Source organism: Ranitomeya imitator, chromosome 6, assembly GCF_032444005.1.
Source record: "Ranitomeya imitator isolate aRanImi1 chromosome 6, aRanImi1.pri, whole genome shotgun sequence".
NCBI lineage: Eukaryota > Metazoa > Chordata > Amphibia > Anura > Dendrobatidae > Ranitomeya > Ranitomeya imitator.
Window position 1 is genome coordinate 446,955,957 of NC_091287.1, and position 15,554 is coordinate 446,971,510.

General features: G+C 43.2%; 1 protein-coding gene across 2 annotated transcripts in view; it reads left to right on the forward strand.

Annotated features, from left to right (window-relative positions):
- Positions 1-15,554, forward strand: part of DNAJC5B (DnaJ heat shock protein family (Hsp40) member C5 beta) — a 284,887-nt gene that overhangs the window by 40,464 nt on the left and 228,869 nt on the right. Inside the window, exon 2 of one of the 2 annotated variants that reach the window (XM_069731420.1) lies at positions 14,193-14,310. The exons of the other annotated variant lie outside the window; for it this stretch is intronic. The gene's annotated coding sequence lies outside the window, so the exon portion shown is untranslated. The remainder of the gene's footprint in view (positions 1-14,192; positions 14,311-15,554) is intronic. 2 annotated transcript variants of the gene reach the window in all.

Sequence of the window (15,554 nt, forward strand, 5' to 3'; positions counted from 1 at the left end):
GGATTTCAGGGGACATGTAATCTTATTTAAATTAAAGGGGGGATGAGTGGAAAACAGCGTTCAATATGCCTGAGGGACACTATGAGAACCTTGTGATGCCATTTGGGCTGACGAATGCTCCTGCCAACTTTCAGCACTTTGTAAATGACAGATTTGTGGTTATTTATCTTGATGACATATTAATGTATTCACCTAACCTTGAGTCATATCAGGTACATGTCAGGGAGGTCTTAAAGATGCGCAGAGACAATAAAATATTTGTCAAACCAGAGAAATGTATGTTCTTGGTCGAGGAGATCCCTTTTCTAGGATATTTGTTATCGTCCACCGGTTTTCACATGGATCCGGATAAAGTCTAGGCGGTACTGGATTGGGATCTTCCTGGGGATTTTAAGGCGTTTTTGGATTTCGCCAACTACTATCGTAAGTTCTTCAAAACTTTTCAGTAGTGGCCAAACCTCCGACGGATATGACCAGGAAAGGGACAGACTTTTTCAAGTGCTCCAGTTCAGCCAGGGAGGCATTCGATACCTTGAAGGAGTGTTTTGCATCTGCGCAAATTTTCATACAACCTGAAGTCACTCAGCGTTTTATTGTAGAAGTTGATGAGTCGGAAGAGGGGGTGGGGGCTGTATTTTTGCAGTGTGCATCTACTGGTAAATGACAACCATGTGCATACTTTTTTTAAAAACTGTCATCTGCGGAGAGAAATAATTACATTGGTAACAGGGAACTCTTGAAAATCAATTGGGCTTTTGAAGAGTGGTGTCATTTTCAGGAGGGGGCAGTTCAATCAGTTATGATAATCACGGTTCATAAGAATGTTGTATATCTTCAGTCTGTGAAATGTCTAATGCCTCGACAGGCAAGATGGGTATTGTTCTTCACCAGGTTTAACTTTTTTGTTACATATAGGCCCAGGAACAAGAACATTTAGGCGGATTCCTTATCTTGTTGTTTTTCTGGTGGTAAAGATAATTGTGAACCAGTTCCTATACTACAAAAGAGGTGTTTATTGCGTCTATATGCTCCGATCTTGAAAAAGAGATTGTTGACGCTCAGGAGGACACCCCTGCTGTCTGTCTGTGTTTTGCCTGTGAATCTTCATCTGAGAGTTCTTAATGAACATCATGATTCCGTTTTGGCTAGACATCCCGGGGATAAAGCTACCACAGATCTTCTTACTTGGCATAAATAGTGGTCAAGGGTACATAAGAATGTCTGGGAGTATGTAGCCACCTGAAGTGTCTGTGTGCATTCTAAAGGTACCGTCACAATGAACGATATCGCTAGCGATCCGTGACGTTGCAGCGTCTTGGCTAGCGATATCGTTCAGTTTGACACGCAGCAGCGATCAGGATCCTGCTGTGATGTCGTTGGTCGCTGCAGAAAGTCCAGCACTTTATTTCGTCGCTGGACCTCCTGCAGACATCGCTGAATCGGCGTGTGTGATGCCGATTCAGCGATGTCTTCACTGGTAACCAGGGTAAACATCGGGTTACTAAGCGCAGGGTCGCGCTTAGTAACCCGATGTTTACCCTGGTTACCAGCGTAAAAGTAAAAAAAACAAACACTACATACTTACCTTCCGCTGTCTGTCCCCCGCTGTGCTTCTCTGCACTGCACTGTGAGCGCCGGCCAGCCGGAAAGCACAGCGGTGACATCACCGCTCTGCTTTCCAGCCGCTGTGCTCAGAGTCAGTGCAGGAAAGCACAGCGCCGAGGACAGACAGCGGAAAGTAAGTATGTAGTGTTTGTTTTTTTACTTTTACGATGGTAACCAGGGTAAACATCGGGTTACTAAGCGCGGCCCTGCGATTAGTAACCCGATGTTTACCCTGGAGCTGTCTGTGTGACAGCTCTCCAGCGACCAAACAGCGACGTTGCAGCGATCGACATCGTTGTCGGTATCGCTGCAGCGTCGCTTAGTGTGACGGTACCTTAAAACCTCTCATACTTGTCCGTTTGGGTCTCTCGAACCATTACAGATTCCCAGTAGGCTTAAGACTCATTTATCGGTCGATTTTATCGCTGATATACCCGTGTTGTCATGTAATACTGCAATTTGGGTGGTGGTGGACAGATTCAGTAAAATGTCATGTTTTATTGCACTACATGCTTTACCTAACGCCAATACCTTTGCGCAAATTTTAATCAGTGAGAGTGTAAAATTACATGGGATCCCTACCAATGTTGTGTCTGATCGAGGTTGTAGTTTGTTTCAAAATTTTCACGGCATTTTGCACTCGTTTGGTGTTTCACCTGTCATTCTCTTCAGCATTTCACCCCCAGTCTAATGGGCAAACTGAACAGGTTAACCAGAATCTTGAGAATTATCTTAGGTGTTTTGTGCCTGAGAATCAGGAGGATTGGGTTGCCTACTTACCGCTAGCTGAATTTGGGGTAAATAATCATTGTCATGACGAGTCTACTGGTAAGTCTTCATTTTTGGGGGCATACGGGTTTCATCCTCAGTTCAGCTAATTTAATAGGAATCATTCTTCTGGAATACCTGAAGAAGAATAATTTTCATTATCAATTACGTCTGTGTGGCAAGTGGTTATTGATAATTTGAGGAAGATGGGGTCCAAATATAAGATTGTAGCTGATCGGAGATGTTTGGTGGGTCTGGACCTGTGTGTTGGTGACTTGGTGTGGTTGTTGTCAAGGAACATTAAGTTGAAGGTTCCCTCTTGGAAACTGGGTGCCAGATTCATCGGTCTTTATAAGACTGTCGCCGTCGTCAATCCTGTAGCATTCCGCCTTGCTTTGCCGCTCACTTTTAGGATCCATAATGTGTTTCTTCGATCTCTACTCCAAAAATACATTGCTTTCTCTGTAGCATCATGAATACTATCATCTCCAATCATTGTGGATGGATATTTGGAATTTCAAATAGCAAAGATCGTTGATTCTTGATTAGTTCATCGGTTGCCTTAGTATCTAGTACACTGGAAGGGATTCGGTCCTGAAGAGAGAATGTGGGTTCCACCATCTGATGTCCATGCGACCAGGCTGATCCGTTCTTTTCAACATGGCACACCCTGATATACCCAGTTCTTAGGTTTCAGAGGTCCCTCGTAGAAGGGGGGTACTGTCACGGGTTTACTGTGACAAAGAGGAGCCAGAAGACCGCAGCGTCTGCTTTCTCCTACTCCTGCACTGATTAGAAGCACTTCACCTTCATATTAAACGGTGTAAATTTCTTTTAGCGGTGCAGGGGTTAATCTGCTCGGTTGACAACTCCTGGAGCATTAAGGCTATGTGCACACGTTCAGGATTTCTCGCAGAAAATTCCTGAGAAAAACCGCGTTTTTGCTGCGTTTTTGCCGCGTTTTTTTCCGGACACTTCCCAATGCATTTTGTAGTGGGAAATCCGCAAAAAAACGCAAAATTAATGAATATGCTGCGTTTTTTACCGCGATGCGTTTTTCGTGGAAAAAAACGCATCATGTGCACAAAACATGCAGAATTCATTCTAAATGATGGGATGCTTATTGTATGCGGTTTTGTTTGCGGTTTTATAGCGTTTTTATCGGGAAAAACCGCGAAAAAAACGCAACGTGTGCGCTGTTAAGATGTTTGGTAGATTTATCTGTGACTGTTGCTAGGTTTTGAGTGTGTGATAATTACCTTTCTTCTCCTACTTTAACCCCATCCTCCACTCCCAAGTGCATTTCTCTGTTGTCTGTGTGAGTATATTTGTATGTTTGTTACCCCTTTTTGTATTACCTTGTTAGTCTGGTTGGTGTACTGTAGTACACTGTACTGCTGTACACTACTACTTCCCTCTTCCCTGGGTGGGAGAAGGGTACAGACTGAGGGCAGATTCAGCAGCTAAGGCAAGGTACGTGTCCCCAGCATCTTCACTATCAGAAGTAATCCTGGAAGCAGGGTGAGCTATGGGGCCCCTAGCATTAGTAACAGAGAAGGAGCCCCTGGTCCCAGGACACCCAACAATAGAGCCGTGACAAAGGGCCTGGCTGCATCCTGCAAAAAAAAAAGAAAAAATGTGCAATAAAATGTGCTAAAAAGATGAAAGATGATGTATGAAATACATGAGGCATTGGTTGATATTTTGGCCAAAATAAGCTACCTCGCAACGCATATCAAGAGTCCTCATACTTGCAAGTCCCTTGTAGTGCAGCGGTGTCCACACTATGCAGTGATGAGGCAGTGACCCAGGAAAGTTCAAAGTAAACGTAGGTTTAATGACCAAAAACTTACAAACAAAAGAAACGGTATCCTCTTGATGACAGCCGGGAAACGAAAGTCCATAAATGCGTCCGGTTGGCGAGGGTTACCGCACCATCGTATTACGCTGCATGGTGCTAGGAGTTCGATCCACTGGACTCTGTGTTCCCTCACACAGGCAGAGCTTTTGCAGAGCTATCTGCTCTACACCATGCAAACTCCCCACTGACACACCCAACCCTCTGTTGCAAGGGTTTTTCTCTCAAACTGGAATCTGTGGCCGTAGGCCACTTGCAAGACCTGGCCTGGAGGAAACAGACCAGACCCACGTCCTTCCTGTAGGCTGTTTAAAAAATAAAAGCCCATACCGGCTTTTCCTGAAAAATACCCAGGCCAAATAGCTTGACCAGGTAAACGCTTACTTTTATTTTACCCTGTGACTCACAGGCGTCCTGCTGTGACCACAATGACTCTGACAGCATCCTGAGTGATACATATGGACCCTTACATATGACACTGGTCACTGGCTCACACCCTATACTAAATTCAAAAACGGCTCACGTACTGCATGAACTGAAGAAAAACAACAGAAAAAAATGCATGATAAAGGCAAGGGCAGCACAGGAGCAAAATACTGATGGACCAACCACACAAAAACATGTGTGACTGGTGCCCTATGCAAGCCTAATCTGTGCACATTTTTAATTCTAGGCAACGATCCACTCCATGTACTGTAAGTCCATGTGACTGTTATACCGTTTATATTTTCATGTTTGTCTTGTATCTTAACCTACATTACAAGGAAAAATGGCAGCTGGATTGCATATGTTTTATATTCTCAGGGCAGATCTTCAGGGTCCCTTTGGTTTGGAATATATGATCTTTTTACATGGGTTTCTTTAATATTTCTGGATGGATTTCTTTTTACCTTTTTAGTAAAATTCTGGATACAAGTTGATGAGAAGTATTCATAAATGGTCTTTCTCCAGAGAACACTTATAATTCAAATCTTGTGTTCATTATTATACCAGGACACCATTTTAGAATAAATCAGAAATTCCCATTGGATTTACTCATCTCATATAAGTTTAATATGATGCATTTATTAATATATTTAAATAAAAATTTGATTTTGCAATTAGCACAGGTATAACGTCAAAACATCAAATATCTAGAGCATAAGAGGCATGAATGTCAGCGATTGATTTCTGCACAAAAAAAGAAGGAAATGAGACCTCGTAGTGACCTGGAATATTAATTTTAAATCTACGCATATACAGTAATGCTCTATTGCATGGTCGACTCTTAGGAATAATATGCTGTTATTACATAAGAATTATTTTAAAAGTGAATAGGATTAGATCAGTCAGAGGAATTATACAATAGTATGTATAGAGAGTTTAAAGGGTTTTTCTAATCTTATTAAATAGTTAAAATCAAGCAGCGTTGCAGTTTACCTGTTTTAAATCTGTAGTACACAGCTTATTGCCAAAGTTACCAGTCACCTAAGAGGTGGACAGTAGTGATGAGCAAACGTGTTCCTATAACGTGTTAGTCGAGCATGCTCGGATGTTATCTGAGTATCTTGGGCGTGCTTGGATAATATATTTGAGTCTCTGCAGCTGCATGTTTTGCGGCGGTAGCTGCAACACATACGGGGATTGCCTGTTTGTTTGCCGAAGGACAGCTGCCAAAATACTCACTGCTCTGCATGCTGGGACTATGTGTGTGGAAGGCAGTGAGTGTTTATTGCTCGCTCTTCAGTAGTGTGCGCAGTGTCAGCCGCCGGCATTCCTGCAGCTGCCGAGCGGTCAGGTGTGCCCGCTTCTTAAGAGAAATTAATGGGCGTGGAATTCGGTGAATATTTATTCTCTTTAGTAGACTTCCTCATATACCTAAGCTGCGGCTTTACTTTTTGCTCAATCTTTACCTAACCCCAAATCAATACAGTAACACAAGAAGCAATCCCATTTTTGCTCCCAAAACTCCAACTGCATGGCTAACTAGCTATAACTCCTTCCATGCATTCAACTTCAGTACAACATATTTCTACTATAAAATTGCAGTGAATGCAAAGATATAGAAAACGGCAATACAGTGTATGACATATTTTAGCATTAGATCAATGACAGCCCTCTTCTACTCCTCTGCAAATACACTTGGCATGACTCTGGGGTGACCCTCAAACTAGGCTCAGGATCTCCACTTTGCAGGCTGATCGCCTCCATGCCACGCCGCATTGATGCAGTAATTGATGCAAAAGGAGCCCAGACCAAGTATTGAGTGCATTTACTGAACATATAATTAAGTAGGCCAACATTTCGGATTTTAAAATCATTTTTCAAGCTGGTGTGGTTTCACATTTGCGTTTTTTTTTGCGTTTGTGCGGTAAAAAACGCAATAAACGCATGCGATTTTCCCCCTATATTTAACATTAAAAACGCATGCGTTTTTTTGTATGCGTTTTGACACGTTTTTGCAACGCATGCGTTTTTTTCTGCATGCGTTGTGTTGCAGAAATGCAACATGTATTTTTAGCAGCTTTTTTTTGCCGCAAAAAAAGCATGCTTATTTTTTGCGGCAAAAAAAATGCATTGCTGTCTATGTAAACGCATGTGTTTTTAACCACATGCGTTTGCATGTGTTAAAAACGCATGCGTTTTAAAAAAAACAAACAAAAAAACACACTGATAAACCACCCCACACCATAAAATTGATAAAGGGATCCTAACCCTACCCCTAACCCTACCCCTAACCCTAACCCTAGCCCTAACCCTACCCCTAACCCTACCCCTAACCCTAATCCCTTTAACCGCTTCATGACCCAGCCTATTTTGACCTTAAAGACCTTGCCGTTTTTTGCAATTCTGACCAGTGTCCCTTTATGAGGTAATAACTCAGGAACACTTCAATGGATCCTAGCGGTTCTGAGATTGTTTTTTCGTGACATATTGGGCTTCATGTTAGTGGTAAATTTAGGTCAATAAATTCTGTGTTTATTTGTGATAAAAATGGAAATTTGGCGAAAATTTTGAAAATTTCGCAATTTTCACATTTTGAATTTTTATTCTGTTAAACCAGAGAGTTATGTGACACAAAATAGTTAATAAATAACATTTCCCACACGTCTACTTTACATCAGCACAATTTTGGAAACAACATTTTTTTTACTAGGAAGTTATAAGGGTTAAAATTTGACCAGCGATTTCTCATTTTTACAATGAAATTTACAAAACCATTTTTTTTAGGGACCACCTCACATTTGAAGTCAGTTTGAGGGGTCTATATGGCTGAAAATACCCAAAAGTGACACCATTCTAAAAACTGCACCCCTCAAGGTGCACAAAACCACATTCAAGAAGTTTATTAACCCTTCAGGTGCTTCACAGCAGCAGAAGCAACATGGAAGGAAAAAATGAACATTTAACTTTTTAGTCACAAAAATGATTTTTCAGCAACAATTTTTTTATTTTCCCAATGGTAAAAGGAGAAACTGAACCACGAAAGTTGTTGTCCAATTTGTCCTGAGTACGGTGATAACTCATATGTGGGGGTAAACCACTGTTTGGGCGCACGGCAGGGCTTGGAAGGGAAGGAGCGCCATTTGACTTTTTGAATGAAAAATTGGCTGCACTCTTTAGCGGACACCATGTCACGTTTGGAGAGCCCCCGTGTGCCTAAAAATTGGAGCTCCCCCACAAGTGACCCCATTTTGGAAACTAGACGCCCTAAGGAACTTATCTACATGCATAGTGAGCCCTTTAAACCCCCAGGTGCTTCACAAATTGATCCGTAAAAATGAAAAAGTACTTTTTTTTCACAAAAAAATTATTTTAGCCTCAATTTTTTCATTTTCACATGGACAACAGGATAAAATGGATCCTAAAATTTGTTGGGCAATTTCTCCTGAGTACACTGATACCTCACATGTGGAGGTAAACCACTGTTTGGGCACATGGCAAGGCTCGGGAGGGAAGGAGCGCCATTTGACTTTTTGAATGAAAAATTATCTCCATCGTTAGCGGACACCATGTCGCATTTGGAGAGACCCTGTGTGCCTAAACATTGGAGCTCCCCCACAAGTGACCCCATTTTGGAAACTGGACCCCCCAAGGAACTTATCTAGATGCCTAGTGAGCACTTTAAACCCTCAGGTGCTTCACAAATTGATCCGTAAAAATGGAAAAGTACTTTTTTTTCACAAAAAATTTCTTTTCGCCTCAATTTTTTCATTTTCACATGGGCAATAGGATAAAATGGATCCTAAAATTTGTTGAGTAATTTCTCTCGAGTACGCCGATACCTGTTATGATAGGCAATTCAGTAACACAATGTACATAGCGATCAGAGCACATACAGTGATCTGACAATAACCCAAAATAATAGAACGAGCTCTGAGACGTGGAAACTCTGTAGACCGCAATTCCTGATCCTCTACAAACACAACTAGAGGCAGTTGTGGATTGCGCCTAACGCTCCCTATGCAACTCGGCACAGCCTGAGAAACTAACTAGCCTGAAGATAGAAAAATAAGCCTACCTTGCCTCAGAGAAATACCCCAAAGGAAAAGGCAGCCCCCCACATATAATGACTGTGAGTAAGATGAAAAGACAAACGTAGGGATGAAATAGATTCAGCAAAGTGAGGCCCGATATTCTAGACAGAACGAGGATAGGAAAGATAACTTTGCGGTCTACACAAAACCCTAAAGAAAACCACGCAAAGGGGGCAAAAAGACCCTCCGTACCGAACTAACGGCACGGAGGTACACCCTTTGCGTCCCAGAGCTTCCAGCAAAACAAATAGACAAGCTGGACAGAAAAAATAGCAACAAATAGCAAAGAAGCACTTAGCTATGCAGAGCAGCAGGCCACAGGAATGATCCAGAGAAACACAAGTCCAACACTGGAACATTGACAGGAAGCATGGATCAAAGCATCAGGTGGAGTTAAGTAGAGAAGCAGCTAACGACCTCACCAGATCACCTGAGGGAGGAAACTCAGAAGCTGCAGTACCACTTTCCTCCACAAACGGAAGCTCCCAGAGAGAATCAGCCGAAGTACCACTTGTGACCACAGGAGTGAACTCTGCCACAGAATTCACAACAGATACCTCATATGTGGGGGTAAACCACTGTTTGGGCACACGGCAGGGCTCGGAAGGGAAGGCGCGCCTTTTGACTTTTTGAATGGAAAATTAGCTCCAATTGTTAGCGGACACCATGTCGCGTTTGGAGAGCCCCTGTGTGCCTATGCATTGGAGCTCCCCCACAAGTGACCCCATTTTGGAAACTAGACCCCCCAAGGAACTTATCTAGATGCATACTGAGCACTTTAAACCCCCAGGTGCTTCACAGAAGTTTATAATGCAGAGCCATGAAAATAAAAAATAATTTTTCTTTTCTCAAAAATGATTTTTTAGCCTGGAATTTCCTATTTTGCCAATGGTAATAGGAGAAATTGGACCACAAATGTTGTTGTCCAGTTTGTCCTGAGTACGCTGATACCCCATATGTGGGGGTAAACCACTGTTTGGGCGCACGGCAGGGCTCAGAAGGGAAGGCACGCCATTTGGCTTTTTAAATGGAAAATTAGCTCCAATCATTAGCGGACACCATGTCGCGTTTGGAGAGCCCCTGTGTGCCTAAACATTGGAGATCCCCCAGAAATGACCCCATTTTGGAAACTAGACCCCCAAAGGAACTAATCTAGATGTGTGGTGAGCACTTTGAACCCTCAAGTGCTTCACAGAAGTTTATAACGCAGAGCCATGAAAATTAAAAAATAAATTTCTTTTCTCAAAAATCATTTTTTTAGCCCGCAATTTTTTATTTTCCCAAGGGTATCAGGAGAAATTTGACCCCAAAAGTTGTTGTCCAGTTTCTCCTGAGTACGCTGATACCCCATATGTGGGGGTAAACCACTGTTTAGGCACATGCTGGGGCTCGGAAGTGAAGTAGTGACGTTTTGAAATGCAGACTTTGATGGAATGCTCTGCGGGCGTCACGTTGCGTTTGCAGAGCCCCTGATGTGGCTAAACAGTAGAAACCCCCCACAAGTGACCCCATTTTGAAAACTAGACCCCGAAAGGAACTTATCTAGATGTGAGGTGAGCACTTTGAACCCCCAAGTGCTTCACAGAAGTTCATAACACAGAGCAGTGAAAATAATAAATACGTTTTCTTTCCTCAAAAATAATTATTTAGCCCAGAATTTTTTATTTTCCCAAGGGTTACAGGAGAATTTGGACCCCAAAAGTTGTTGTCCAGTTTCTCCTGAGTACGCTGATACCCCATGTGTGGGGGTAAACCACTGTTTGGGCACACGTCGGGGCTCAGAAGGGAAGTAGTGACTTTTGAAATGCAGACTTTGATGGAATGGTCTGCGGACGTCACGTTGCGTTTGCAGAGCCCATGGTGTGCCTAAACAGTAGAAACCCCCCACAAGTGACCCCATTTTAGAAACTAGACCCCCCAAGGAACTTATCTAGATATGTGGTGAGCACTTTGAACCCCCAAGTGCTTCACAGACGTTTACAACGCAGAGCCGTGAAAATAAAAAATAATTTTTCTTTCCTCAAAAATGATGTTTTAGCAAGCATTTTTTTATTTTCACAAGGGTAACAGGAGAAATTGGACCCCAGTAATTGTTGCGCAGTTTGTTCTGAGTATGCTGGTACCCCATATGTGGGGGTAAACCACTGTTTGGGCACACGTCGGGGCTCGGAAGTGAGGGAGCACCATTTGACTTTATGAATACAAGATTGGCTGGAATCAATGGTGGCGCCATGTTGCGTTTGGAGACCCCTGATGTGCCTAAACAGTGGAAACCCCTCAATTCTAACCCCAACACACCCCTAACCCTAATCCCAACTGTAGCCATAACCCTAATCACAACCCTAACCGCAACACACCCCTAACCACAACCCTAACCTCAACACACCCCTAACCCTAACCACAACCCTAATTCCAACCCTAACCCTAAGGCTATGTGCCCACGTTGCGGATTCGTGTGAGATTTTTCAGCATCATTTTTGAAAAATCCGCGGGTAAAGGGCACTGCTTTTTACCTGCGGGTTGACCGTGGATTTCCAGTAGTTTTTGTGCGGATTTCACCTGTGGATTCCTATTGAGGAACAGGTGTAAAACGCTGCGGAATCCGCACAAAGAATTGACATGCTGCGGAAAATACAACGCAGCATTTCCGCGTGGTATTTTCCGCACCATGGGCACAGCGGATTTGGTTTTCCATATGTTTACATGGAACTGTAAACCTGATGGAACACTGCTGCGAATCCGCAGCCAAATCCGCACCGTGTGCACATAGCCTAATTCTAAAGGTATGTGCACACGCTGCGGAAAACGCTGCGGATCCGCAGCAGTTTCCCATGAGTTTACAGTTCAATGTAAACCTATGGGAAACAAAAATCGCTGTACAGATGCTGCAGAAAAACTGCACAGAAACGCAGCGGTTTACATTCCGCAGCATGTCACTTCTTTCTGCGGATTCCGCAGCGGTTTTACAACTGCTCCAATAGAAAATCGCAGTTGTAAAACCGCAGTGAAATGCGCAGAAAAACTGCGGTAAATCCGCGAGAAATCCACAGCGGTTTAGCACTGCGGATTTATCAAATCTGCAGCGGAAAAATCCGCAGAGGAACAGAATACGTGTGCACATACGGAAACCCTAACCCTACCCCTAACCCTACCCCTAATCCTAACCCTACCCCTAACCCTACCCCTACCCCTAACCCTACCCCTAACCCTACCCCTAACCCTACCCCTAACCCTAACCCTAGTTCTTACCCCAACCTTAGTGGAAAAAAAAATTATTATTTTTTTTTATTGTCCCTACCTATGGGGGTGACAAAGGGGGGGGGGGCATTTACAATTTTTTTTATTTTGATCACTGAGATAGGTTATATCTCTGTGATCAAAACTCACTTTGGAACGAACTGCCGGTTCGGTGGGCGCACTGCACATGCGCCCGCCATTTTGGAAGATGGCGGCGCCCAGGAAAGAAGACGGACGGATCCCGGGAGGCTCGGTAAGTATAAGGGGGGGGGGGAAGATCAGGGCACGGGGGGGCGTCGGAGCACGGGGGGTGGATCGGAGCATGGGGGGGTGAATCGGAACACAGGGGGGTGGATTGGAGCACGGGGTGGGGGATCGCTGTGCAGGGGGGTGGGTCAGAGCACGGGGGGGATCGCTGTGCGGGAGGGGGTGATCGGAGTGCGGGGGGTTTGATTGGAGCACGGGGGGTGTGATTGGAGCACAGGGGGAGCGGACAGGAGGACGGGGGAGCGGAGCACAGGACGGAGCGGAGCAGACCGCAGATCGGAGGGCTGGGGGGGCGATCGGTGGGGTGGGGTGGGTGCACATAAGTGTTTCCAGCCATGGCCGATGATATTGCAGCATCGGCCATGGCTGGATTGTAATATTTCACCAGTTTCTTAGGTGAAATATTACAAATCGCTCTGATTGGCAGTTTCACTTTCAACAGCCAATCAGAGCGATCGTAGCCACGGGGCTGCGCACCCCCCATGGGCTAAACTACCACTCCCCCTGTCCCTGCAGGCCGGGTGAAATGGGAGTTAACCCTTTCACCCGGCCTGCAGGGACGCGATCTTTCTGTGACACAGCATATGCGTCACAGGTCGGATTGGCACCGACTTTCATGACGCATACGCTGTGTCACAGGTCGGGAAGGGGTTAAGGGTTAGGGGTAGGGTTAGGGTTAGGGGTAGGGGTAGGGTTAGGGTTAGGATCCCTTTAGGGTTAGGGTTAGGGGTAGGGTTAGGGTTAGGGGTAGGGTTAGGATCCCTACCCCTAACCCTACCCCTAACCCTAACCCTAGCTCTTTCTGTTTATAGTGGGTTTTTTACTTTATTTTGATGATTGGCAGCTGTCACACATTTACCTGCATGCGTTTAAAAAACGCAAATGCATGAAAAAACGCATGTAAACGCGTCAAAACGCTGCGTTTTTTTCACCACATGCAAAAACGCATGCGTCAAAAAAACGCAGCGTTTGCACGCGTTTACATGCGTTTTTTCACCATGCTTTTTTTTAAAAAAACGCATTCGTTTTGAAACGCAAGTGTGAAACCAGCCTTACTGAGATAATGACTTTTGGGTTTTCATTGGCTGTAAGCCACAATCATCATTAACAGAAATAAACACTTGAAATAGATCACTCTGTTTGTAATGACTATAATATATGAGGTTCACTTTTTGTTTGGAAGAACTGAAATAAATAAACTTTTTGATGATTTTCTAATGTTGTGAGAAGCACCTGTGTCTTATTTTCAATATGGGGAAGCTTCAAGGGGATTTCCTTATTTTCAGAAATCTCATTTGTAATGGACAATAGATTATATTGTAGAGAGTTTGCTTTTCCATATCTGGTTAAAACGGATTTTTGTTTTTCACTTTTAGGTTTACTTTTGCCAAATCTAAGCATTCAGCTGATCCATTTCACATAAGACATTTAATTAAATATTCTGAAAGCTCTGGACTTGCGTTCTGCGGAGCATAGAATTTAAGCTTTATTACCACTAGGGGGGGCTATGCGCATGTAAAATATGTTGAGCACAACTCCATAAATACATGAAAGAATCTAATTCTTTCCATGTGATTGACTATGTAATGCAGTGCTGGAATACACCATAGTTGTATATGTGGTACATATAATATTTTTGTTAGGGGTTTCTAAATAGCGATGCCTGCTTCAATTTGTCTTATTATATAGTGTTGCAGAAACAACACAGGATCAGCCATTAGTTTGTTGACGTTTTTGTAGCCTCACTAGCCCTGTGTATAACTTTCTGTGTCTCATTATCCTTTATTATTGCTCCTCCATCACATCTTCACATACAGTTGCTCTAAATCTGCGTCATCCACCTATATATTGCTGTGGGGTCAAACCTGCCTCCAACATCCACTTGTGTCTCTGATATCACAGCAGCTACCTGAGTTCATTCATATTTGATCACTTCTTAGGTTTTCAGGAGAGCTGTCGGATACAATTTCAAAGTGACAATGAGTAATTTGACCCCATCGCTCCACCGAGACCCATCCTCTTACCTGGAGAGGAATAAAGGCAGGAGCATTGCAGCAGGTAAGAGAGTTTTACACTTATTTTCTTTCTTCTCGATATGACATTAAATAGGCCATATCTAAAAAAAATAAAGCGTTAGGTTATAAAACCTTGGGCGGTCTTGCTTACATTGTCATAGCCAGGTCAGGGTTTCCATCATTCATTACTGACTTCCACATCATTTACCGACACCTCGACTCATCTTAATATTACGACTCCTACTGTTCTACTATATTTTGCTCAGATACCTAGCACAGTCATGCATCTTCGCCAATGGCTTAGACATGTCTGTCTAGATGACAAGAATAATGTTTTATGTAGAAAGTCGGCTATTGGGGTATCTTGAAGCTCAATTACTTCTATCTCTTATTTAAAGAGAATCTTTCACCAGGTATTTGTTACCTCATCTGAGAAACCTGATGTAGGGGCAGAGACCCGGATTCCAACAATGTATCACCTACTAGGTCTTCTGCTGTAGCTGTAATAAAATCCACATTTTATATGCTGAAGATCTACCAGGTCTCTAAATGCTGTGCTCTTTATAACCTGCCCACACCACTGATTGGCAGCTTTTTGTGTACACTGTGTATAGGCAGAAAGCTGCCAATCAGTGGTGGGGGCGGGGTTATACAGAGCTCATGAATACGGAGGACTACTACTACTAGTCCTCTAGCAACAATCTCCTACAGATAAAACCCTGAATTTATCAAAACTACAGCAAGCAGCCCAGTAAGTGACACATTACTGGAATTAGTGTGTCTGTACATTATGCTGCTCTTAGATTAGTTGACCTTGTGATGGATTTCCTTTATGTACCTATTTCTCCACATACAGTACTTTACATCATTATTATATTACTACTGCCTATGTGGCTGGTTGGTTGTGTTGGGGTTGCAATCCCAAAGCCAGGTTGCCTTGCTGGTCCCTCAAACATTACAGTGATTACCGAATTCCATTTAATAGTAGTAAATGGACAGTGTCTCGCCTTAAAGACTTCCATGTATCATCTCCGGTCTGTGTGCTGATATAATATCTTATTTTTTGTTGTTTTTTTCATATATTTCTGCTGTATTAAAACCATTATCGCTATTTCAATCATAATGGAGTTCAGTTATGAAAAACCTTTTTGCAGATTATTTTTTTCTTTCTTTGCAAGTTTTCTTAGATCTAGGTTGGTGGAAGTGCTGGCCAAAAATGTTGGCAACAGTGAACAACTGATTGGATGATGATCCAGATAGAACTTACAGATGGTTGTCACCATTCCC